The 27,313-nt window shown below is 41.7% G+C and overlaps 1 pseudogene across 1 annotated transcript in view; it reads left to right on the top strand.

Moving 5' to 3' along the window:
- LOC149410346 (facilitated trehalose transporter Tret1-like) overlaps positions 1-22,844 on the top strand; it is a 32,728-nt pseudogene extending 9,884 nt beyond the window's left edge. Inside the window, exons 6-8 of the transcript XR_016305061.1 lie at positions 9,000-9,217; positions 21,824-22,024; positions 22,588-22,844. The product of XR_016305061.1 is annotated as a facilitated trehalose transporter Tret1-like (transcript). The remainder of the gene's footprint in view (positions 1-8,999; positions 9,218-21,823; positions 22,025-22,587) is intronic.
- The last annotated feature ends 4,469 nt before the right edge of the window (positions 22,845-27,313 follow it).

Here is a 27,313-nt window from a genome sequence, read left to right as displayed (position 1 = left end):
AATTGAAAACCGTGGAAGAATAGAAAAGGGTAAGTCGGCATTCCGAACCTTTTCCAATCCTATTGTTCCGCGTTGCGACGGTGCTATATCCGTCCCCAACATTGGTCATTCGAGCCTGATAATTTATATTAATTGAAAAAATTGTGGTTAATTTAATTATTTCAAGGTTAAATTGTTCATAAAAGTTGATCTATGTGTAAAATTCGCGTCAGCCGTGCTGTTCGCGAAAATTGCCTGTAGGTAGTAAAAAATACTTAACTGGTGACAAATTTGTTAATATTTACAATAAATTGTTGTATTCACTCGGCATTTTTGTGCAGATTAATTTCTCAATACAATGGCTGAGAAAAAAGTACTTTTGTTGCAATCCCGACGTGAGCGAATAGTATCTCGTATTCGTATTACGCAAGAGCTCATAGCGAGCACTTATGATGATAGTAAGAAAAAAGATACGTTTCTTGCTAGATGTGAAAAGTTAAAAGATTGGTTACAAGAATTTGAATCAGTTCAAAACGAGATTGAGGAACAATTACTGTCATTAGACAAGATTACAGAAATGTCAGAACTAGGAAACATTGCGAATAATGTTGATTCAATGTATTTCGAGATCATGCAAATGAAAAGCGTTATCACTAGTAATAATGAAAATTCAATTCCAAAAACGGCAAGTAATTCGGTGATTCGTGCACCAGTGATAAAGCTGCCCACTTTTGATAGTAACATTTTTTTTTTTTTTTTTTTTTTTTACTTTATTTATTTTCATTTCTTTACACATATTATACATATTAATAGATAGTATAAAATAACATAATATATAATACCAAATAGTTTACAAAAGAAATGAAAACCCACTAAGGCACTGACTGCCTGAGTGTGGGTAATATAAAACGATTACTATATTTCAAGTACCTAAAGTATAATATACATTAGTAGAAAAAGTTTTTTTTTGTTTATAGTTATTATAAAAAGTAAAGAGAAAAACATTATGTACAATAATTTATAAAGTTTCAGCAAGTGAGTTGTAGAAAGGATAAATAAATTTATAGTAAAAGCGTTTCAATATCTGCGTCAATCAGCCATAATTTTACCTCTTTAATATATTCTATCTTTTTATTTATCATTTGAGTTTGTAGTGGTAGAAGGTTAAATGTAAGAGGACCAATGAAACTGCTATGCGTCTGCATTAATTTAGTATTGGTTTGGGGGGTGTAAAATATATTATTTGTTCTTTTGCTCATTCTGTTTTCATTTATTTTGAAATTGTTTTTGTTTTTAAATAGATATTTCATAGTTTGTAATATAAATAATTTACGAATGTTAAATAATTTAGATTCCTTGTATAATAGGTCGGTCGAAAATGTTTTATTTTTGTTATATATGACTTTAATTATGTGCTTTTTAATTATTTGTAGAGGCTTAATAAATGTATCAGGTGCACCACCCCATCCTATTATGCCATAAGTGATTGCAGATTGCACCAGGGAGAAGTAGATCATTTTCAATTTTTCAGCGTTTAAAATTTCCTTGAGTCTATAAAATATGTAGGTTAGATATCTTAGTTTTGAAGTGGTTTGATTAATATGAGATTTCCAATTAAGATTAATATCTATTGATACTCCTAAATATTTTATATTTTTGACATTAGCGAGTTCGTTGCACAGGAAGCACATTTCTTGATTGCAAGTTGTATTATGGATTCTAATTTTAAGGTTGTCTTTTGGTTTGTTTTTGATGTTTTTATAAAAAGGTAAGTAAAATGTTTTGCTGTAGTTTAAGACAAGTTTGTTGTATTTTAACCATTTTGAAACAAGTGAAATACATACAGTTGCATTCGAAAAAGTTTCTGTCCAATTATTACCATCCACTATTATTGCCGTGTCATCGGCGTAAGAAACAATTTTACCAGGGATTACAAAATTACATAAATCATTAATATAAATTAAGAATAAAATCGGGCCAAGAACAGTTCCCTGCGGAACTCCGTTTTTTATCTGTGTTTCTGAACTATAATTATTCCCAATTTTTGTTTTTTGTGTTCTGTCTTTAAGATAGTTTGATAGTAATTTTAGTGTGTGTTTTTTGAAGCCCAGTTGAGTTATTTTTTTAATGAGTAAATTATGATTAACGGTGTCGAAAGCTTTTCTTAAATCTAGGAATATGGCAAGACATTTCTTTTTTTTATCGATAGATGTATAAATATTTTTTGTCAATTCATATATGGCATCCTCAGTGCTTAGATCTTTACGAAAGCCGTATTGGTTTTTCGATAGAATTTTATATTTTTCTAAGTGTTCAATGACTCTAAATTTGATGCATTTTTCGAATATTTTTGATAGGTTTGAAACAAGGGATATTGGTCTGTAATTGTCTAATTTATGCGTATCCCCAGATTTATGAATAGGTATTATAGTGGAGATTTTAAACTGTTCTGGAAAATGACCATTTTTGAGGCATATATTAAAGATATGTTGTAATGGCGTTAATACATGTTGTTTTATTTTTTTTAATGTATCACATGATAGGCCATCATTTCCCTTAGAGTTGGATGGTTTTAGGTTATCAATATATTTTTCAATTTCATTAAATGTAATAGGAGAAAAATATTCTATTGAGTTAATTGAATCGTTATTAGAGTCTAATTGAGGAGATGTCTCCATATAATCATGATTAACATTAATGCCGGAAGATTGAAGTACCTCGTCTACTATATTTGTAAAGAAGTTATTAAAACATTCTGCAATGGTCGATTTGTTAGTTATTATTTCATTATTTATTTTAACCTCATTTACAATATTTGAAGACATAATTTTTTTGTTGGCAATTTCATTTATAATATTCCAAGTTTTTTTAGTATTATTTTTAGCATTTTCAATTTGTTCACAATAGTATTTCTTTTTGCAGTTTCGTATCAGTCTATTTAGTAAGTTTCGGTACATTAGATATTTTGTTTTCAGATAAGGCATTGTTCTGAGATTATTATTTTGGCAATCCATTTGATATTTTATCATTTCTCTATATAATTTATCCCTTTGTTTAATTGATATAATTAATCCAACTGTAATCCAAGGTTTAATTTTTTTATATTTTCTGTTAGTGACAACTATTTTACTTTCACTTTTAAAACATTAAAAGTTGGTGCTCATTTCATTCATTATTTAAAAGTCTTATACATGACAGCAATGCATACACTAATGTAGAAAAATACCATTATCTTTTATCAGTTATTACAGGGCCGGCACTGGCACTTATACAATCATTGCCTCTTATCGAAGAGAATTATGACATTGCCTGGAATATTCTGGTAAATCAATACCAAAATTCTAGAATTCTTTTCACGCATTATGTTGATGAAATTCTTAATTTCAAAATATTACAAAACGAGTCTGCGTCAGGTATAGCGCGGTTACTCAGTACGTTTCAAGAGAATTGCGCCGCTATAAAGGCGATGAAGATAGAAAATATCTTTGATAAATTTGTTGGTCATATTATGATACGATCGATGGATCTGACAACTAAACGTCAATTTGAATCCAAATTGCCCGGTGAAGAGATTCCAGAATTGGATTCAATTTTCGAGTTTCTGAGAAATCAAACGCGAATTTTAGAAATGTTATCTCCACATACTACAAAAGAGAAAAAAGGTTCGTTTAAAACGTTGTTATCTGCCAATAAGAATGATAATAACCTTCATTGTCCATTATGTAAAGGTGCACATTTTCTTTACAAATGTGCATCTTTTACATCTTTAAGTCCCCATCAAAGGAGGGACAAAATTAAAACTTTGAACCGTTGTTTCAATTGTTTGAAACAACACCATGTAAAAGATTGTGTATCAAAATTCACATGCCAGGTTTGTAATAAAAAACACCATTCAATGTTGCACATTGCCGCCGAACCATCGGGCGAAAATGAATTTAATAATTCAAGTGCAACCCTGGCCGCAACAACGATTCCGAGCGTTTCTACCGTTTTGTTAGGAACTGTACAACTTGAGGTCCGAAATCAATATAATGATTATATACCTATCCGCGCCGTCGTGGATTGTGGGAGTCAAGTCTCTCTGATTACGGAAAGATGTGCTCAGCTTTTGGGTTTGTCAATTAAAAAACATCGTATTTCACTGAACGGTTTAGGAAATTCTAGTATAAATTCTTGTCATGGAAAAACAAAATGTTTTATAAAACCTCGAAATAAAAAAGGGCCTATCCTTCAATGTCAAACTGTCGTGATTACAGAAATCACTTCTAATCATCCGTCATATGATTTACCATCGAGTGGAACGTCACAATTTAAAAATTTAAAATTAGCTGATGAATCATATTACATGTCGGGCAAAATAGACCTTTTGTTAGGAGCTGACGTATACTTGGATATATTTAATAGTGGCCATGAAATAATTCACGGCTCTCCATGTGCTGTAAACAGTGTATTCGGTTACATTATAATGGGGAAGATGGAAAACTCGTCATTTCAAACGCCTTCGTCTTTATTTGTTGAAACAAATTCGTTAAGCAATACTCTTTTTAAAATTTTGGGAAATTGAAGAAACACCTTCAATTGTGACGAGTAATCCGGACGACGAATTAGCCGAAACAATCTACGCTTCGAATCACTATCGAGAATGTGATGGTAGATATGTTGTACCATTATTAACAAAATCAGAAATTATGCCTTCTCAAAATTCCTTAAAACTTGCGGAATCGCGATTGAACAAACTAGAAATTCGTTTTAAAAGGGATCCCATGTTAGCAATTAATTACGGAAATTTTATACAAGAATATGAGGGTCTGGGACACATGACACGGGTACCTCGGAATTTAGATGCATTCTATTTACCTCATCATTGTGTTTTGAATCCTGACAGTAAAACTACAAAACTACGTGTGGTTTTTGATGGGTCGGCAAAAACCCAACCAAATAACTTATCTCTAAATGACTTATTATTGAACGGTCCAAAATTGCAAACTGAAATTCCACGTATGATTTTAAATTTTCGTTTTCATAAGTATGTATTTACAGCTGATATTTGTAAGATGTATAGGCAAATATTAATTATTCCATCTCAGCGTAAATTCCAAAATATTTTGTGGAGAGAATCTCAGAATGAACCGGTTATTGATTTCGAGTTACAAACTGTAACGTACGGGTTGTCTAGTTCACCATTCTTGGCCATTCGTACCCTTCGCCAGCTAGCACAAGATGAAGGATCAAAGTATCCTGACGCTGCCAAGGTTCTATGCGATGATTTTTATGTAGATGATTTGGTAACAGGGACAGAAACGATTAGCACAGCCCTCAGACTAAAACAAGATATCATTGGATTGTTAAATCTTGGGAAATTAGAACTTAGTAAATGGCAATCTAATACACCGTCACTTTTGGATCACGTTTCGCAAGAGCACCAGCAAGATGGTCATTCTTTTGATAACGCCGGAACTGATCAAATTGTTAAAATATTAGGCATTCAGTGGAGTCCAACGACTGATAATTTTACCTACAAGGTCGATCTACCTTCAAATAAGATATGCACAAAAAGAACAATTTTATCAACGGTAGCTCGTTTATTCGACCCACTTGGGATCATCACCCCAGTGACATTTTTCGCAAAATGTCTATTACAGGAACTATGGAAGTTAGGTGTCGATTGGGACGATCGTGATGTTCCACCACATATTCATAACACGTGGAGTAAATTTGTAAGTCAACTTTCATTACTTCGAACATTGAATATTCCTAGATATTACAACACGGTGATGACAAGTCGTCTTTTCCTCGTAGGGTTCTGTGACGCTTCACAATTGGGTTATTCTGCAGTGGTATATTTATTAGAGCGTAATAGCAATACCACTCACATCTTAATGGGAAAATCGAAGGTCGCTCCTTTGAAAACCCTGTCAATTCCACGACTAGAATTATGTGGGGCCGTTCTTCTCACGAAACTTGTAAAGTATATTATGTCATCTGTAAAGTTTGCCGAACAAATAGAAAACGTTTTTCTATTTACAGATTCGACTATTGTACTAGCGTGGCTAAAAACGCCACCATATTTATTGAAAACATTTGTCGCTAATAGGGTTGTACAAATACTGGAAAATACATTAAATGCTGTTTGGAAGCATGTTGTCTCGGAGGAAAATTGTGCCGATTCTGGTTCAAGAGGGCTTTTCCCAGCAGACATTATATCACACCCTTTGTGGTTTACGGGACCAAAATGGCTTCACCAACCAATAGCACTCTGGCCTTGTTCAGCTGTGTACAATCAATCTGACGGAGAAATACCAGAACTCAAAACATGCAACCTTAAAACGTTTGTATCATCTCAAATAGTACCTAATTCGATTATTAGTAAATATTCTTCATTTTATAAATTGCAACGCGTCGTCGCTTGGATAATGCGTTTCGTAAATAATTGTCAGAAACGTCCTGGTAGTGGAAATTCAAACTCGACTTATCTAAGTTCTCGCGAATTAAATGATTCGCTTATGAAAATCGTACGCATTGAACAGAAAACGTATTTTTCTGTTGATATACATAATATGCGAAATGGCAGTCCATGTTCAACGCAAATTCAAAACTTGAAACCGTTTCTTGATAGCCACGGTATTATCAGGGTGGGCGGTCGACTCAAGTATTCAAATTTGTCATATGAAAGTAAATTTCCGATCTTACTTCCGAAAATCTGTCATTTAGCTTATTTAATTATAGATTATTATCATAAACTATATCTTCATGTTGGGCCACGAAGCCTTCAATTCACTATTCAGCGTAAATTTTGGATAGTGGCTGCACGGAATAAAATTCGCTCACAACTGTCGAAATGCATTGTCTGCTATAAAATGAAATCTTCGGTGCTACCTCCCCTAATGGGTGATTTACCTCCCTCTCGAGTGCAACAAAGCCGTGCTTTTTCTCGAGTTGGTGTAGATTTCAGAGGACCTTTCACCTTGAAAGATCACAAACGTAGGGGAGCAAAAACGTCAAAGGGTTATTTATGTCTATTTGTATGTATGGCGACGAAAGCAGTTCATTTAGAGATCGTGTCTGATTTATCTTCTGAAGCATTTATTGCAGCCCTTAGCCGGTTTACAGATCGTCGAGGGTTATGTTCTGAAATCATAAGCGATAACGGAACCAATTTCGTCGGTGCAAATCGGTACCTACTCGGTATAAATAAATTCTTGGCATCACAGCGTGATGTTATATCTAATCATCTAATTCAGAGCGGCATTATTTGGTCTTTTAACCCTCCAGCAAGTCCTCATTTCGGAGGCTTATTTGAGGCAGGGATAAAATCTGTAAAATACCATTTAAAACGGGTGATAGGTGAGACCGTTCTAACTTATGAAGAATTTGCGACAGTTCTCACTAGAATTGAGGCCATCCTCAACTCCCGCCCTTTGTGTTCAATGAGCTCAGACCCCGAGGATGTGAATGGACTCACCCCGGGCCACTTTTTAATCGGTGGATTCCTATTAGGTTTGCCTGAATATGACTTTCTTGACACCACGTCTAATCGTTTAAGTAGGTGGCAACATCTCCAAAAGATGTCGCAACATTTCTGGAAACGTTGGCATTTAGAATATTTAAATACGCTTCAACAACGATCAAAGTGGTGCAAAATTAATCCAAACATTAAATTAGGTCAATTAGTGTTAATAAAGGACGATCGTCTTCCACCGATGAAGTGGGTATTAGGACGAATTATCCACGTTCATCCCGGTAAGGATGGAATAGTTAGGGTAGCTACTGTTAAAACTAAAACTGGTTCGTTGGTTCGACCAGTGATAAAGCTTTGCCCGTTACCGGAAGAATAAAATTATTATTAGTGATAATTCTTAAGATATACATCTAAAATAGAATACGTTTTCATTTTCCAGTTTTGTTGTATTTTATTTTTATTTTATTTACCATTGGGATCTATATATATATTTTTTTGTTGTTGTTTAGATGTCTATACTCTAATTCTCGTTTTGTTTCTTACTCAGATTCTAGACCAAAGGAGTTATTAGCAATTTTAAATATTTTTCAAAACCAAAATTTTTGTTATGGTCCAGGAACCATTATTCGAAAAGTTATACTTAATTTAGTAAAAGTTATTTTTTTTAATTGTTTTCTGCGAGGCATTACGGATACAACTTGAATGAACAATTTACCTATGTATATATTTAAATTTACCTTTTATTAAATTTTGTATCATAATTATTAATTCGTTCAAATTAGGTGGGCGGAAATGTTGGCACCTAGCATCGTGCTACCTACCTTTATATCCTTTCTAAAATTATTGTGGCCTATCGACCTCTCCTCTCCTCTCCTCTCCTATGCCGACGTTAGTTGATTAAAAATATTCGTCCTGTCAACATCGTTTGATTACGGAGCCCCCTTTATCGACCGTGTCGAAATCAAAGCCATCGTGAGCTCGCGCATGGTGAAATTTGTGAATTGTTGTGAACCAGCGCAAAGAAGAATTGAAAACCGTGGAAGAATAGAAAAGGGTAAGTCGGCATTCCGAACCTTTTCCAATCCTATTGTTCCGCGTTGCGACGGTGCTATATCCGTCCCCAACAATCACGAAGGCATAGAGGGTTGAATCAAAGTCAAATAACGGAGAAAGACAGTCCTCTACAGCAGGGGTTCCCAACCCCGTGCCCGGTATGTGCCCACCACTATTCGACAGTGAAATAATTTTTCCATAAACATTAATTAAAAATGTGAATAGGCTCACTTCGGGTTTTCGGAGTGTACAAGGAGTGATGTGCAAATAGCATTCACCGCCTGGAACCGCGTTGTTGTCAATTTGATTGCGATTGCTGCCCCGAGTTTGTCGATTAAAAATAGGTGGTGCCCGCCACCCTACCAATATTTTAGAATGTGCTCTAGAGTACAAAAGATGCTACATGATGCAAGTCCGGATCCTGTCAGCTAATATAGCCAATATCAAGCACTCTCTAACCACGTGAATAAGTTTTTAAACATTTAAAGATATTTCTTCTTTTTTTCAGTTCTCTACCCAGTGACCCTGAAAGCCTTCGCCGTGTGTTTCATCCTGATCACCTTCCAAGGCTACATCGGCATGTACGCCATCATGAGCTATGCATCTGACATCTTCAAGGAGGCTGGTGGCTCCTTCTCAGCTAATACCTCTGCCATCATTCTGGCGACACAGCAACTATGTGGATCGTACGCATCCATTCTCTTGATAGAGAGGATCGGGAGGAAGGTCAGTATAATTGACAAAAAATGTTTATGTCTGTATTAATTCTTCTGTGACTATCTTTGTTCTAACACATCTAGCTTGAAAATGAAAAATGCAGATAATTTTCCAATAGAAAAGAAATTTTAGAACGTCCTTTGCTTGAATCGCATCTTCTTTATTTTATTGAGATTAATAGTTTTAAGAATGGTCAGGACCGGCCCTCAATAAGATGATGAATTAATAATAAGATGACGAAAAAGTAAGTGCAAAGTTATAAATTTCACTAAGAACACCAACAAAACCCTATATTCATATAGCATATGTGGTCACAATGTGGAAACAATTAATTCGATCAAAGATTTAGGAATTATATTCGACAGCAAACTAACGTTCAACCAATACACTGAATACATTGTAAGTAAATCAAATAAATTACTCGGTTTTATTGTAAGATCAACTAAACTGTTCAAGAGTTCTAATAGCTTAATAATTCTATTCAATTCGTTAATCCGCAGTGTTCTTGAGTATGGGTCAACAGTCTGGAATTCACATTATATCACACAGGTATCTAGACTTGAATCTGTCCAAAGAAAATTTACACGGATTTTGTCTTTTTGATCAGGTGTCTACCATCTACTAGACGGTTGCGAACAAAGACTTACATATTTCAAATTAGAGAGTCTAGTTAAAAGACGAAACATAAATGACCTCTTAATGCTTTACAAAATTGTGAATAATCAAGTAGATAGTAAAATAGTCCATCTAATCAAGTTAAACGCCAGGCCCAAATTCAAGGATCGAAATTTTTGCCAATAACACTGGTTATTTTAATCCTATTTCTAGAATGTCTCGATCATACAACGATATTGCTGTAATCGACCAGTTGGGTCTTTTACACAGACTGTAAAATAGGGGGCCGGTCAGTCCGTAGTTAGCCGCTAGGTCCGGGTAGAAATCTGCTTTACCCTTGCTCGGGTCGGTAAAGGAATCTACTTTTATCCTTGCTCCGGTCGGTACAGGAATCTGCTTTTATCCTTGCTCCGGTCGGTACAGGAATCTTCTTTATCCTTGCTCAGTTCGGGGCCGGAATCAGCTTTATCCTCGGTGCGGGAGGAGGCAGGCAGGGGCAGAAATCCAGGGGGGAGCCAAGTCAAAGAAGTATCCAAGTTCAGATCCAGAGAGAAGTGGTCGGGAAGAGCAGAGTAGAGTAGCGGGCGGCGGTCCAAGGCAGAGAGAGCGAGCTGAAGGCTGGCGCGCCGTATTTATTGTGCAATCCCCCTCTCCCGACTTTGGGGAGGGCGGGGTCGACGCGCTGCCTTCATTCGCGGGTTGTTGATGATCCGCGGGCTGTGACGTCCGCTAAGATTTAATTAGCGGAGGTCACAACCTTTAGAACTACTCTACTCTTTATGCTCTTTTAATCGATCCTAACCACTCCTCTCTGGCATTTTTATTTATTAATCATTTGTACATACATTCATTCAGTGTGGGGTCCCCGGCCCAACATATTCTGGGGAAATCGTAATTAATTTTCTTAATTCTAAATTAATACTAATTTTTATTAACTAATTATGTTTAGGAGAGTCCGGCCGTTTTATCAATGTATTTTATTTCGTAATATCTACGGCCAAACTCTCTCAAACTTAGCCTAAACATTTCAATAAATCTTCAATTCAAAATGTTTTGCCGTACGGCGTTGCTTACGGGCGCGTTGATTGGTTCCAGGCGGTCGCCTGGGGCCGGCTGGGCGCCCGCGCTGAGGGGAAGCGACGCGGGGGCGAGCGGGACTCGAGGTATCGAGGCTCAACGTAAGTTTTAAAACCACGCTCCGGCTCCGCGCTTCGACCATTATGAAATGTCGGCCGCCGAGAGCGGTACACACCGTCCGGTACACTCCCCCCGGCGCAGCGGTGTCTGCGCCCCATTCAGCTAGGACGGGGTTGTTGGCGCCGGCGTCCGCGATGGTTGGCGCCTTGATGTGGATGCGAGGTGGATGCCACTGTGGATGCCGCTGCAGGATCCGGTGGTGCGGCTGACGAGAGGACGATGATTTTTACCGCCGGCCGTATGTATTCTCCGGTACTGGTTCGTACCCGGACTGCTCGTACTTGGCCGTCGGCCGCCGGCGTGGCTTCGATCACACGCCCTCTTGGGGCGTGTGATCGAAGTTACTGTTTGTTTACTGTTTGTTCTGTTTTGTCCTACTCCCCTTATGGGGGTGGATCTGAACCTCGTCCCCGCGCACTGACTATCGGGCTTCCCCTGAAGAGGCGTTTCTTACTGACCAAACGCGCCACCCCTGAGGACGGTGGGAGGTCAGAAGGATGTCCGATTCGAACTAGGAAACCTTCCGCCCCGCCTCCGACAACCCGACGCTACTTCAACTCCCTAGGGTCTTCGGGTTCCTACCCAACTGTTCCCAGTTACACTTTCGTCAGGGCTCCATCGGGAAATCGGCTTAAGGGCGCGGTACCCGAAACTCGCATCGGACAGCCTGATCACAGTCTCACCCAACTCTGGACTGCCGAGAGGGAAGTTCTTAGCTCCTCTCTCAGATGTACCTTAGTTCATACCATTTTAAATATAATGTTCTGACTTTTCCTTTCAAGTGCATTATGTACACAAAACTGGTTTTGGCGGACCTAGTGTCCTCCTATGTGTTTTATTCTTCATCCCTATATCCACTAATCAAAAGGTAAGCATTTACTAACACTACACTAACCTGTACATAACCAAGCACTTGCATACTGCTTACTAACAACGTATGCGGGGACATTCGAGGTTTAGCTTCGTTCTTTAAATGTAGAGTCGTTCATGAAAAAAAAAAATTAGAGTCCATGCTAGTGCCCTGAAGGGGTAACCATAAGTTACCTATACCGGGGCGGGTAAGTGGTGGGATCCTCGAAAGCCACCTCCGCCAGAACATGTCGGCAATCCGTTGGCCGATGCGCCACTGCTTTCGCAGACACATTTCTTCATCTTTGGGGCCGTACAGCGACAGGTGTGGGCGCTTTCCAGCCGACCCCAGTAAAAAATGGTTGGGCGTCAGCGGCTCCTCATCGCGGGGGTCGACCGACAGGTGTGTTAGCGGCCGACTGTTTACTGCAAATTCTGCTTCAGCCATAGCGGTCAGCAGCGTCTCTTCTCTGGGAGCTCTTTCCTTCAGCACCACCTCTAGAGCTCGTTTTACCGACCTCACAAGGCGTTCCCACGCTCCCCCCATATGCGGTGATGCGGGCGGGAGAAAATGCCACTCGATGCTTTGGGTAGCGAGGTGGTCCTGAAGTCGTCCGTCATTTCGCAGGGCTGCGGTCGCTTCCCTCATCTCGCGGTCTGCCCCGCGAAAATTCGTCCCGTTATCCGAGTAGAGCGAAAGAGGTTGTCCTCGGCGCGCTGTCATCCGTTGTATCGCCATGATCGCGGCGTCGGCCGTGAGAGAATGTGCGATCTCAATGTGAATCGCTCGGGTGGAGAGACACGTGAAAAGAGCCCCGTATCGTTTTTCCCGCCGCCGGCCGACGGTGATTTCTATGGGCCCGAAATAATCCAGCCCGCAGTTAGTGAACGGGCGCACGTGGTGGGCTAGTCGGGCGGCGGGTAGTTGGCCCATTAGCGGGGGGTGCGGTTTTTCTTTTCGCGCGTGGCATGTGGTGCATGCGTGCGTTATTTTTCTAATATTCGTCCGTAGTTTTAGAATGTAGAAACTTGCACGCAAGTCAGCCATCGTTCGCTCTGTGCTAGCGTGACCTCCCTTCTTGTGATAATGGGAGATTAGCAAGCGTGTGTACGGGTCGTCCCCGTCTAGTATGACAGGGGTTCGTACGCTTTGGGCTACCTTTGCGGCTTGTAGCCGTGTGCCCATTCTCAGAACCCCATCCTGCCCGAGGAAAGGGGTAAGGGCATTGAGCCGACTGCCAACCGGCGCCGGCGCGACATTGCGTAGCGATCGGATCTCTGCTCTAAATGTTTTGTATTGACATTTCTGGGCCCAGAGTGTTTCGGCGGCGCGGATTTCACCGGCGCGCAGAGGGCCCTCCTGATGAGCGCGGCGGGGTCCTTCTCGACACCTCCTAATGAAGCGCAGCATCCATCCCGTCGTTCGGACCAACCGTAGCCACGACGAGAAACGCTCGAGATTGGGTAAGGCCTCCTCCGTGGTGATGGTGAGGCCTACGAACTTTGTCCTCACCTCCAAGAGGCCTTCGTCGGGCTGCATGTGGTGGCCTTTTTGCATGGGCCACTCGTTCTCCGGGGCGGTGATGAAAGGTGGTCCCGAGAACCACGGTCCACTGGGCGTCAGGACAGGCATCTCAATGTCGCGAGTGCCAATATCCGCCGGGTTAAGCTTAGTCGGGACCCATCTCCACTCGTTGACGCACGATAGGTCGTCAATCTCACCCAGGCGGTTGGAGACGAACGCTGAGTAGCTCCTTGGGTCCGTCCGCAGCCAGCACAGGACTGTGGTGGAGTCTGTCCATTTTGGAGGAGGCCCACCACTTCCCCGCCCTGTTTTAGGTACTGATGGTACCCCTTCAGAGCTCTCGCAAGGACGCTAATTTTTTAAAAAACGAATCTACATTTAAAATTTCAAAACAAGACCTCCAAAATGTCCATGCATACGTTGTTATTCGCAGTATGCAAGTGCTGTGTTTTAATAATTTTAGTAAGTTCTATTCTACTTGGTTAATATAATAAAAACACATTTACAAAATGTCAACAATAGGTAGAGAAGAATTAAAATAATACACAGCCACCTACAAAGAGAACAAAAAAGAAAAATGGTAAAGTATGCGCCTCTTTCTGTGGTGAAGGGGGTGTCGATACCCACTAACAGGCAGACCTAGGGAGAGAAAGCTGGGCGTTGGATCGGCTTCACGAGAATCAGGTTCCGCGCCCCTAAGCCAGGAAACCGGTTGTGCCTCGACGAGAAGTGTGAGTTGGGGTTGGGAATATCCCGAAGACCATGAGGAGAAAGCGTCGGAATACCTGGAGGCAGGGCGGAAGGTCGCCAATCCACGTTTGGCCCATCCTCAATCCAGTTCCTGACCTCAGGGGAGGCGCTGCGAGCAGACGATGACACAGATCCCTCATCGTGATTTGATCTTGAAGTTTGATATGCACGGACGAGGTCTTCTGTCACCCCAGAGTTGGGGTACGCCGGACTGACACAAGAAAAATATAAGTTCAGTGCTACTACCAGCAAGCAGGTCACTCTATAGTAGAAAAGAAAGAACAAGATACAAAGCAGTGTATAAAAATAAAAGAAAATCTTAAAAAAATTATAAGCAGAATCAGTCTGTTACAAAATATCCAAAATAACCTGCAATAAGAGATAGAAAGTAATAAAGGAGTCTGTCCAGTATGTAGTCTTATTAATGCGGCACTGCATCTCCTTTCTAACGCTGACTGCGAGGCGGGCTGCCATGAGTGCCGCTTGTAGTTCGAGCCGCGGGATCGAAAGAGGTTTGAGGGGCGCCACCTTACATTTACTCGCCAGAAAGGTAGCGTGTTTTCCCTCTTGGTTTGTCTCCACCAGGTACGCTATTGTGCAACATGCGGCCTCGGAGGCGTCACAGAAGAGGTGAAGCTCAAACTCTCCATTCTTTTGTTGAAGGCAACGCCGCGGGATTCGGATGTCAATCGCCTTCAGCGCTTTTATCCAGCCGGCCCATCGCGCCGCGTGCGTGTCGTGGATACGCTCGTCCCAGCCGACGTTGGACCTCCAAACGTCCTGAAGGAGGATTTTTGATCGCACGGTGAGGCAGGCCACGAATCCCACCGGGTCAAAGATCTTCATAACGGTGCTCAGCAGCTGCCTCTTTGTTGGGTGCCGGACGAGCTCAGCTGCTTCCGTCTCCTTGAAATCATATATGAAGTGGTCGCCGACTGGGTCCCACGCTAGACCGAGCACCTTCTCAGTATCTGCGCCGGCGCCGCTATTTATCGTGACGGTCGACTTTGCTTTTTTATCCGCCGGTATGCTCTGGATTGCGGAGGGCACATTGGAGGCCCAGCTGGCGAGATGGAAGCCTCCCCGGGATAGAAGTGTACTGACGCCTCGTACTAGCTCTGCGGCCTCGCTCACGGTGTCGGCCGCATCTAGGTAGTCATCCATATAAAATTTATTCCGTACCGCGGCGGCGGCGGCGGGGAATTCCGCGGCACCTTGCTCGGCCACCCTGTTACGTACATACTGGGCACTGCTCGGGGAACAAGTAGCGCCGAACATCATGGAGGTTAACCGGTAGGTAACCGTTGCCTCCAGTGGCGTAGCTCGCCACAGGAAAAGTTGAGAAAGCTGGTCTTCCTTCTTTATCTGGATTCGTAGGAACATTTCTTCGATGTCGGCGGCTATGGCAATCTTGCCCTCACGAAACCGTAGCAGGTTGCCCAACAGCGATGACAAGAGGTCGGGCCCGGTTAGTAGCCGGTCGTTTAAGGATGTACCCCGGCAACGGCTAGCGGCGTCAAATACTACACGCAGTTTACCGGGGTTATTTGGGTTGGTAACTGCGAAGTGAGGCAGGTACCACTTTCTCTTTGCCTGTGCGCCTTCCTCGGCGTCGGATAGCTTGACGGCGTACCCGCGCTCTAATAATTGCGCAATTTTTGCCGAGTACGCCGCCGCTAGTTCGGGGTTCCTTCCCAGTTTTCGTTCAAGCGCGCTTAGCCTGTTTACCGCGCACTGCCGGTTGTCACTATGTAATCGACCAGCTAGGTCTTTTACACAGACTGTAAAATAGGGGGCCGGTCAGTCCGTAGTAGCCGCTAGGTCCAGGTAGAAATTTGCTTTACCCTTGCTCGGGTCGGTACAGGAATCTTCTTTATCCTTGCTCAGTTCGGGGCCGGAATCTGCTTTATCCTCGGTGCGGGAGGAGGCAGGCAGGGGCAGAAATCCAGGGGAGAGCCAAGTCAAAGAAGTATCCAAGTTCAGATCCAGAGAGAAGTGGTCGGGAAGAGCAGAGTAGAGTAGCGGGTGGCGGTCCAAGGCAGAGAGAGCGAGCTGAAGGCTGGCGCGCCGTATTTATTGTGCAATCCCCCTCTCCCGACTTTGGGGAGGGCGGGGTCGACGCGCTGCCTTCATTCGCGGGTTGTTGATGATCCGCGGGCTGTGACGTCCGCTAATATTTAATTAGCGGAGGTCACAACCTTTGGAACTACTCTACTCTTTATGCTCTTTTAATCGATCCTAACCACTCCTCTCTGGCATTTTTATTTATTAATCATTTGTACATACATTCATTCAGTGTGGGGTCCCCGGCCCAACATATTCAGGGGAAATCGTAATTAATTTTATTAATTCTAAATTAATACTAATTTTTATTAACTAATTATGTTTAGGAGAGTCCGGCCGTTTTATCAATGTATTTTATTTCGTAATATCTACGGCCAAACTCTCTCAAACTTAGTCTAAACATTTCAATAAATCATCAATTCAAAATATTGCCCCGTACAACGTTGCTTAGGGGCACGTTGATTGGTCCCAGGCGGACGCCTGGGCCAGCCGGGCGCCCGCGTTGAGGGGAAGCGATGCGGGGGCGAGCGGGACTCGAGGTATCGAAGCCCCACGTAAGTTCTAAAACCAAGACCCCGCTCGGTGCTTCGACCATTATGAAATAGCGGCCGCCGCGAGCGGTACACACCGTCCGGTACACTCCCCCCGGCGCAGCGGTGTCTGCGCCCCATTCAGCTAGGACGGGGTTGTTGGCGCCGGCGTCTGCGATGGTTGGCGCCTTGATGTGGATGCGATGTGGATGCCACTTTGGATGCCACTGTGGATGCCGATGTGGATGCCGCTGCAGGATCCGGTGTTGCGGCTGACGAGAGGACGATAATTTTTACCGCCGGCCGTACGTATTCTCCGGTACTGGTTTATTCCAGGACTGCTCGTACCCGGCCGTCGGCCACCGGCGTAGCTTCGATCGCTCACCCTCTGGGCCAGCTGTTGCGCGGCAGGGCGTACCCGCGCTCTAGGCAGCCACGCGTTATTCTCCCGCCATAGTAGGCCGGTCTCCCACCGGCCCGTACCCAGGGGGCACGTTGTGCTTTCCATGAGGGCCTCGGCACACTGTATATCTGTAGACACCCGGCTCACGGCGGTCAAGCCAAGCGAGTCAACTGAAAAGTCCCTTTTGATGAGTTCACCGATTATACTCATTTCAGTTGTTTCGCCGATCATATTAAGCGTGGTGCCGCTGTCTACGTCACGCCGGGTACCTCCGTGTTTGATCCAGCCGAGCGCGGTTCGTGACGTCATGCGGCCGCCATCTTCTTCCTGGACCTCCCGAGACACGATCAAATGCACATTGTCCTGGCCGATCAATAACCGTGGTTTCACTTGCCCGTGGCCGGCCACTTTTTGTCGCGGGAGATCTAGGTCCGTCACTGTGTTTGCGATAATGGGGTATTCGGCCCCGTCACCGCGCACGTAAAGTTTAACACGCTGGGATGCGCTATCCGATGAGCACATCCCGTTGGCACCACGTATACGAAGTCCACAGGGTGGTCCGAGCACCCCCACTTTGTCGGCGAGTTCGGCATCGATGAGGGTCACGGTTGACCCCTCGTCGAGCAGCGCGTGGGTAGACACTTGCCCCTTCGGGCCACATATTTTTACCGTAACTACTTTAAGCAAAACCGAACTTTGCCCGATCCAAGTCGCGTTCACGGTCTCACTTGCGACGAAGGGAGCTGTATTGTACCTCGCGGTTTCGTGTAGTAATTTGTGATGTAACAGGCGGCACGAGCCAACGCCGCAGCTCGTACGAAATTTACACACCCGCGTGTAATGTCCTTTGTCCAAGCACTTGTGACACACGCGCGCACTTTTTACCAAGTCCCACCGGGCGGGAATGTCAATCGCGGCAAACTGTGGGCACTCCCGTAATTTGTGCAAACTGTTGCATTTTGCGCAATTTTCACTATTTAACGCGATCTTCTCACTTCTCACCGCCGAAGTACTTTGCACGTGCACTTGGTCGCGACGGGTCCGGGAAATCCGGGAGGGGTCAACGAGACCTGACCTCGGGACGGCATTTGCCAGCCGCTTCAGGAACGCTGCGAACTGGTGGATATCGGCAGCGGCGGCACTGTCCGCGACCTTGTCGAGCCACGCGATGCGTAGGGCCAGCGGCATTTTTGACGCCACCTCGCTGAGTAGTGCCGGGTTGCTTAGGTAATTGTCCGACAAGTTACCTAGCGAGGCAACGACATTTTGAACAGTTCCCGAAAATTCCACTATAGCTTCGTTGGAGGCATCTTCAGGTAAGAGCGGCAATTTCTTCACTTTATCGTACATCATGGCGGCAATTGCGTGTGCGCCGCCGAAACGGTGCTTCAGCACGTCGATAATCTCCGGGACCTGAGCGGGGTCCATTAGGAGAGGGTTGACGGCATCGCGCGCTTTTCCGCGCAGCGCGCGCTGTAATCTTATTAGATTCTCAGCAGCCGTCATCCCGCATGTCGCGGTCGATTGTTGGTATTGTGCGTGAAAGGTTGGCCACTCAACCGGGTCCCCGGAAAATGTCGGCAGGTCCTTGGCTGTAGATTGCCGGGCAATGAGGGAAACCATCCGGTTGTCTTCCTCCTGGGCTCTCGGGGTACTTCCAGACTGCGAGCTGCGGATGGCATCTACCACAGCCGCGGTGAAGTGTGCGAACGGGTCTTGTCTAGAGTTTACCCAATCTTGCGTGTGGCGGGCAGTTTCATCCACCGTCGGGTTTCCCGGGAATGGCCCGCCTCCCGCCAGCGTAGTAAGATCAGGCGTGGTTGGCGGGAGATGTGCTTCGAACGCACGTGGTTGGGCCTCCAGGCGGGGCGGCTCGCATGCTGCAGTCGGCTTGACGGCATGCTGTGACGTCTCAGGCAGCCGCGATGAATCGAGCGGCTGCGGTGTCTCGAGCGGCAGCCTTGAAGCTCCGAGCGCGGCAATTAGTTGCTCGATCTGCCGGGCGGAGTCCCGGGAGCGTTTTCTCTCGGCCCGCAGTTCTCGTTGCAGCTGGCGGAGAGTGTTCTCTGTGGAAGCCTCGCTGTCTGATGTGAGGCGCTCATCCGCGGAGACTGCGGTAGGGGCGGGTGCGGTGGCCAGAGCCGCTGCCGGGGCAGCTCGTGCTCTAGCCAGTTCAGCTTGATGGGCAGCAGGTCCGGCATGATCTAGGCCGGGGGCTGCTGCGGGGGTTGGGCCGGGCACTTCGGGGCCACGGCGTGTGTCATCTCTTTCGGGAGCGCCCTCCTCACGGGCGCCCTTGCCAGAGCGGAGCGATCGGGACATCGTAGCGGCTGGTGACTAGATCCGTTTCGAAAGGACCACTATGTAATCGACCAGCTAGGTCTTTTACACAGACTGTAAAATAGGGGGCCGGTCAGTCCGTAGTAGCCGCTAGGTCCAGGTAGAAATCTGCTTTACCCTTGCTCGGGTCGGTACAGGAATCTTCTTTATCCTTGCTCAGTTCGGGGCCGGAATCTGCTTTATCCTCGGTGCGGGAGGAGGCAGGCAGGGGCAGAAATCCAGGGGAGAGCCAAGTCAAAGAAGTATCCAAGTTCAGATCCAGAGAGAAGTGGTCGGGAAGAGCAGAGTAGAGTAGCGGGTGGCGGTCCAAGGCAGAGAGAGCGAGCTGAAGGCTGGCGCGCCGTATTTATTGTGCAATCCCCCTCTCCCGACTTTGGGGAGGGCGGGGTCGACGCGCTGCCTTCATTCGCGGGTTGTTGATGATCCGCGGGCTGTGACGTCCGCTAATATTTAATTAGCGGAGGTCACAACCTTTGGAACTACTCTACTCTTTATGCTCTTTTAATCGATCCTAACCACTCCTCTCTGGCATTTTTATTTATTAATCATTTGTACATACATTCATTCAGTGTGGGGTCCCCGGCCCAACATATTCAGGGGAAATCGTAATTAATTTTATTAATTCTAAATTAATACTAATTTTTATTAACTAATTATGTTTAGGAGAGTCCGGCCGTTTTATCAATGTATTTTATTTCGTAATATCTACGGCCAAACTCTCTCAAACTTAGTCTAAACATTTCAATAAATCATCAATTCAAAATATTGCCCCGTACAACGTTGCTTAGGGGCACGTTGATTGGTCCCAGGCGGACGCCTGGGCCAGCCGGGCGCCCGCGTTGAGGGGAAGCGATGCGGGGGCGAGCGGGACTCGAGGTATCGAAGCCCCACGTAAGTTCTAAAACCAAGACCCCGCTCGGTGCTTCGACCATTATGAAATAGCGGCCGCCGCGAGCGGTACACACCGTCCGGTACAATTGCTAAAACACATACTTGCATAGATATTTTCGTAAATAATATAACTTGTTTCAAGAGATATCTCCACAATTTCTGTACCTAAAAAAAAACAAATATTGTTTGTTGATTTTTTATGATTTGATATTTTGTATTGTATATCTAATTTAAACATATTTAAAAAAATAATTATGTCTTGTAATTTTGTAAATTTAAGCTTAGTCTAAAAACATATTGTTGTGTTCCTTCAGTGAATGTGCAAATGTGAATACTGCAGACAGTCTAGAGACATTTATATTTGTATGTAAATTTATTTTCAAATAACAACAAGAATGTACTTTAAGGACGGGTTGTTTCGGAGAATTTGAACAATTCATCAAATTTCAAAGTTAATTTTCAAGTTCTGTGAAAGATTTTTTCAAGTTCTGTTTTTATTTCAGTTTTGTCAAGCAACTAGCCTACAATGATATAATAACAAAACTTGAATAGGACTTTCACAGAACCCGAAAATGAACGTTGAAATTTGATGAATTTTTCAAATTCTCCGAAACAACCCGTCCTAAATGTCCTGTTTGTGTCTCAAATAAAAAAATAAACGAATTAATAATAAGATGGTGAATTAATAATAAGATGATGAATTAATAATAATATGATGAATTAATAATAATATGACGAATTAATAATAAGATGATGAATTAATAATAATATGATGAATTAATAATAATATGACGAATTAATAATAAGATGGTGAATTAATAATAAGATGATGAATTAATAATAATATGATGAATTAATAATAATATGACGAATTAATAATAAGATGGTGAATTAATAATAAGATGATGAATTAATAATAATATGATGAATTAATAATAATATGACGAATTAATAATAAGATGGTGAATTAATAATAATATGATGGATTAATTATGATATGACGAATTAATAATAAGATGATGAATTAATAATAAGACGATGTATTAATAATAAGACGATGGATATAATAATAATATGATGAATTAATAATAAGGTATCTTTTAATGAAAAAGTAATGTTTACAAGACAAGGTTTTTATGCATAGCACAAAGGATTATTGCTTATAATAATTTATTAATAATAAGATGATGAATTAATAGTAATATGATTAATTAATTTTAAGATGATGAATTAATAATAAGTACTACGCTAGAATGAGAATTAATTTTGATAGATCCCACACAAATACTCTAGTATTCATTTTCTAGGCCTGCTAGAGCAAATTCGTCCTTAGGTCCGTCTCATATTGTTCCAATAATCACAGGAATCGAATAAAACTTAGAAATCTTCTATTAATAGTCGATATCATGAGAATTGCGCATGGTCATAATAATGTTTCAATTTTGTTCTAGCTCCTCCTAACCATATCAGCCGCAGTGGTCTCCGTTGGAATGACTGGCCTTGGCACCTATCTCTACATGAAGGAAATGGGACATGACGTTAGTTCCTTTGGATGGGTGCCAGTTTCTTCTCTGTCATTGGCTGTCATGGTGTTCTCTGTTGGGGTAGGACCAGTTCCCTTCGTGATCACGTCTGAAGTGTTCATGGTTCAGGTATAAATTCAATAAAGTTATCACCTTAAAATGGGATGGCTTAGTGTGATTAAACAAAAAATGGTTTCATTTTAACCTACTTTAGCCATTTTATATATGTTTTATCCAGATCTGACTAATTTTCAAGTTGGGATTGGATAACCTCTACCATAGGTCATCCCAAGTGGCAAGCCATGTTTTGTGACTTAACAGAGGTGCCTGGGATCATGTTGTGATGTTTGTTCAGGTCTTGGTGGCTGATGTGTTTGCCTACCAGGAGCGTGACGGACCTCATCGGGGACCCGATCGAACATCACTCATGTACAAATTGATCCCCATATTCCTACCCACCCCTTGTACGTTTTTCCTTCAAAGAACTTCCACTCCTTCCTTAAACAAACAATCCACACAGCATCATCATACGAAAGAAGAAGACTAAAATAAAAAAAATAAACTTTATAGACTCTCCCAAAAGTATCTCCATAATTGACTCCAGTGTGAAGAACCTAACCGTTAAAAACAGATTCAGGAATTACGAAAAAATGTGTGTTCAAATTTATATTGATAGTTTTCTTTCTTTCAAGGTTCGAGGTATCGCCACCACAATTATCATATTCTGGATGTGGATCACAGCTTTCATGGTCTCCCAGTTCTACAGCTCCATTGTTGCCTGCATTGGTGCGTACAGCACCTTCTGGTGCTTTGCCGCCATAGCACTCTTCGGTGCCATCTTCACCATGCTCTTCGTTCCGGAGACCAAAGGAAAAAGACTGGAAGACATTCTTACATCATTCTCGAAAGACTTCAACTATCCAAGAAGAGAAAGAGTACCGACAAATGATGACGAGGAAATCAAATATACAAATAATGTAATATGAAATTCGATTTGAAATAAACGATAACACTATTTTATTTTGTTTGTATAAATTGTGATGAAAGTTCAGTTCACCAATCAAAATGATTTCGAATTTCTACCGATTTATAATATATTTCTGTTCTAAAAACTAAGTTTCTAAAAACATTAATGTTGTTATTTATTGTTATTAAGTTTAATTTGTAGAACTCCATTTTAATTTTTATTTTTTATATATATTCAATAATATTGTTATTGGGTTTATAAAAACAGTTTATTTTTAAACAAGTTCTGCTGTGTAATTATTATTACGCGTGACAGCTGTTTCGCCTTCTGAAGGCATTATCAAACTGTGGGTAGCCCACTTACAGACGATACATTTATATTATTTGTAGATATGTATTTTAATTTCAATTTCTGATTTCTTAATTGATTTCTGAGTAAAATGTTAGAAAGTATTAATGGTTATTACCCCAATTACTGTAATGTTTAAATTTGACTGAATGTCTTTATGTTAGTTATTCCCAAACGATGACTCATTACCAGGACAACCTAAAATTCACAAAGATAATATCCCCATACGTCCCGTCGTTTCTTTTTCTTTTTCTAAACGCCCCAACGACAATACTCGCCAAAAAACTTAACTTTCTTTTCAAACAACATACTAAATTCTCCCCAAAACATAGCGTTAAAAATTCTCTCGAACTTGTAAATAAAATAAAAAACATAAATCTACCGCACAATTGCCAGTTCATATCTCTAGACGTAGTAGGTAAGCCTCTTTAGCAATATCCCTATTCAAGAATGCCTTAAAATCATTGAAAATATTTTAGACGAATCTAATATAAACCCAGTTACTAAAAAATAATTATTCGATCTATTTAAAATTTGCGTGGAAACCAACTACTTTGAGTTTAACAATAAATTCTATCAACAAAACGACGGATTACCAATGGGATCGCCCCTCAGTCCACTTCTTGCAGAAATATTCATGGATTACATTGAAAAACAAATTTTAAATTCAATCTTTAGCAAACACATAATTTACTATGTTCGTTATGTTGACGACATTTTGGTCTGTTGGAAAGGTACCAACAGACAATTAGATCTTTTTGTCACATTAGCAAACTCCATCAACCGTAAAATCTGCTTTACGGTTGAAAGAGAGTGTAATAAGAAAATTAACTTTTTAGACCTAACAATCGGTAGAGAAAATAATAAACATACGTTTGAAATTTTCCGTAAGCCTACGTATACAGACACGACCATCAATTATAAATCTTTACACCCATGGTCACATAAATTATCTGCCTACCACGCAATGGTACATAGGCTTAATAACATCCCACTCGACAAGAAAGCATACGAGAAGGAAAAAAATACAATCCTAACTATTGCTAAAAATAACGGCTACAAGGGTAGAGACATTGAAAAAATAATTAATAATAACAAACACAAAAATAACCTCAAATTAATTTACCCAACGACTGATAATAACACGAATAATAAATTCGGGTGTTTAGAATTCATCGGACCGACGTCTAATAAAATCGCCAAAGTCCTCAAAAAGTGTGGCTTAGATATTGCCTTTCGCACAAATAACAACTTAGGATCATCTCTTAAAAATTCAAAAAGTAAAGTACTCAAATTACAAAATAGCGGCATTTATAAACTCCAGTGTGACGAATGCAACGCTGTTTATGTTGGACAAACTGGCCGGTCCTTTAATACTAGGTTCAAAGAACATATGTGACCATTGGTATCAAAACTGGTCAACTCCACTTTAGGTGAATTTTCAGGAAACACCAAAACAAGTGCTGGATTTGACTATTTTTCATACCACAGCCGCTTTTTAAACCGGTTTCTCTTACAAAATATGCGGATATGACTGCTTTTGAAAAATAAGAACTGTTCTTTTGTTAATAATGAACACAGTTCAATACTTAGTTTTTTTTTTTAATTTTGGATCTGACCAGTTTTGATACCAAACAACTCATATAAGATCTTTTAAAAATAATAATAAAATACAATCTCAATTTGCCAAACATCTCCTAGATGAAAATCACTCACTTAGTGATAATAATAAACCAACTCCGTTACACGTACAAAATAAAGGCCATAAACTAAATCTTTTAGAACAGTTAGAAATTAACAAAAACTCTAATAATCCGAAAGCTATTTAGGCCAGTGCAATTAGCGCCAAAAAGGGGGTCGCGATCGAAGTAATTCCGGTAGTCCCAATTTTTTTATATGTTATATAAACTGATCTCCTGTTGTAAAATCTGAGTTTCCGACCTTGGCGCACCTGTGCTCGCGCCGCCATTTTGAAAAAACTGGCCGAAATCGGGCCAAAATCTAGTTTTTCCCAAATATCTCATTTCCAATGCAAATTTCGGCTAAAGTATTGTAACAAGTATAATAGAACATAAAATGACCTACAACTTTTGTTAAAACAAATTTCTTCTGTCTCTAATAGGTACCGAGGTAGAAAGTCGTAAAGGTGCGTATATTTTTGAAAAAACAAGTTTTTTGCGCGAATAGGTTTGGTTTTTTATAAATACCTCGTTTCCAGTGGAATTTCATGAAAATTTTATTGATACCAATTATGTAGATAATAAAATTTTAAAAAAGGCTGTGCAGTTTTTATGTTTATCTATATAGTTTTTTTTACCGATATAAAGAATAAACAAATCTAGGTAGGTACGCACAGAAAATCAATCACGGTTTATTATCACGTTATTAGATTTTTGTTTGCATTTTTAAATACATACATCTATAAATTTACTAGAGGGCACTTCGGTATGGGGGGGCTACCCCCCCACCCTTCTACTCCTCCCCTCCGGTTCCCTTCACAGACAGTTCCATCCTTCGTTGGACTGCTGGATTCGTTTATCTGCATAACATTTGTGAGGGTATCGAGTCATTCTGTGGGATCGAATCAGAAACGTCAGAGCAACATGTAGAGATGAGGCCTACAAGAATTAGGAGGGATGATCGAGACGTTCAAACTCTCATTGATTGGTTTGCTTGCCATGAACCATTTCCTCAAACAAACGTGATTATGTCTATTAGCAGTGGCACAATCGGGGATAGCAAAGTCACTTGTCACATGGCTGAAAAGATGGGGAAATTAGCTATGTCTAAAGTTATCAACCAGAACTTTGGAAACCTACACTTAAAACGTAATGATGCGATAGTTTCTCTTGCGGCGGTGACCAGCAGTGTCAAAAATCAGGGTGTGACTATGGCAATAGATCCATTAATGCTATTCAATATGAACTCTCTCCTGTACCATTGTCTCTTTTCTCAGAGGAAGGCATGCGCAAAGGAACGAAGTCTATATTTTATTCATCATTCAACCCTCTACCAAATAATACAGAACTGGGAAGCAGTAAAATACACGTAATTGATGGAGGATATTTACTGCACAAAGTGGTATGGGGTCGTGCTCAACCTTTTTCAGTAATTTTCCAGCAATATGTCAGGTATGTACAAAATCATTATGGATCCAATGCAGTAGTGGTATTCGATGGATACCCAGATTCTATGGAAAAGAAAAGCACTAAAGGGGTGGAAAGAGCACGGCGTGCCAGAGTTACAACTTCTGCTGAAGTTTTGTTTTTTGAAAGCATGCACCCACAAGTGCCACAGGAAAAGTTTCTGGGAAATGAGAAGAACAAGTCTCGTTTTATTTCACTACTCAGAACCTCATTTGCACGATCCCACATAACGACAGTACAAGCTGAAGAGGATGCTGACGTTCTCATAGTGAACACAGCAAATTCATTGTCATTTCAACATGATGTAGTCATAATCGTTGGTCAGGATATTGATCTGCTGGTACTCCTCACAGCTCTCTCACCTCCCAACGTATATTACCAAAAAGTTGGAAAAAATAAATCACCTAACGCGTTGTACTCGAACAAATGTTTTAAACACCTTGAAATAGTTGAAAACATTTTATTCCTTCATGCCATAAGTGGTTGCGATACAACTGGAGCTCCGTTCGGTCAAGGCAAACACAAATTTTGCAATATTCTTCTCAAGAACCACTCAGTGAATGAACTTGTTCGTGTATTTCAAGACCCAAAAGCAAAGACAGAAACAATCACTTTGGCTGCCGAACAACTATTTGCACTTTTGTATGGCGGCAACGAGAAATCAAATTTGGAAAATTTAAGATACATCATTTTTGTCAAAGGAGTAAAAAAGAACAAATTCAATTTATCCAGGCTACCACCCACCAAATATGCAGTCCAGCAAGACGCTTCAAGAACATACTTGCAAGTGCAGACTTGGCTTGGTCACGATAAAGATCCGACTGAATGGGGGTGGAAAAAGGATGCTGTTGGGTTACTTACTCCAGTAACAATGTTGAAGGAAGCTGCACCTCAGGCCTTGCTGAACTTCATATCATATCAATGCAAAAAAGGTTGCGCTGGAAAGTGCACCTGCAG

This window comes from Hesperophylax consimilis, chromosome 28 (assembly GCF_061612785.1).
Source record: "Hesperophylax consimilis isolate HC1 chromosome 28, BYU_Hcon_1.0, whole genome shotgun sequence".
NCBI lineage: Eukaryota > Metazoa > Arthropoda > Insecta > Trichoptera > Limnephilidae > Hesperophylax > Hesperophylax consimilis.
This window is presented reverse-complemented; position numbering and strand designations above follow the sequence as displayed.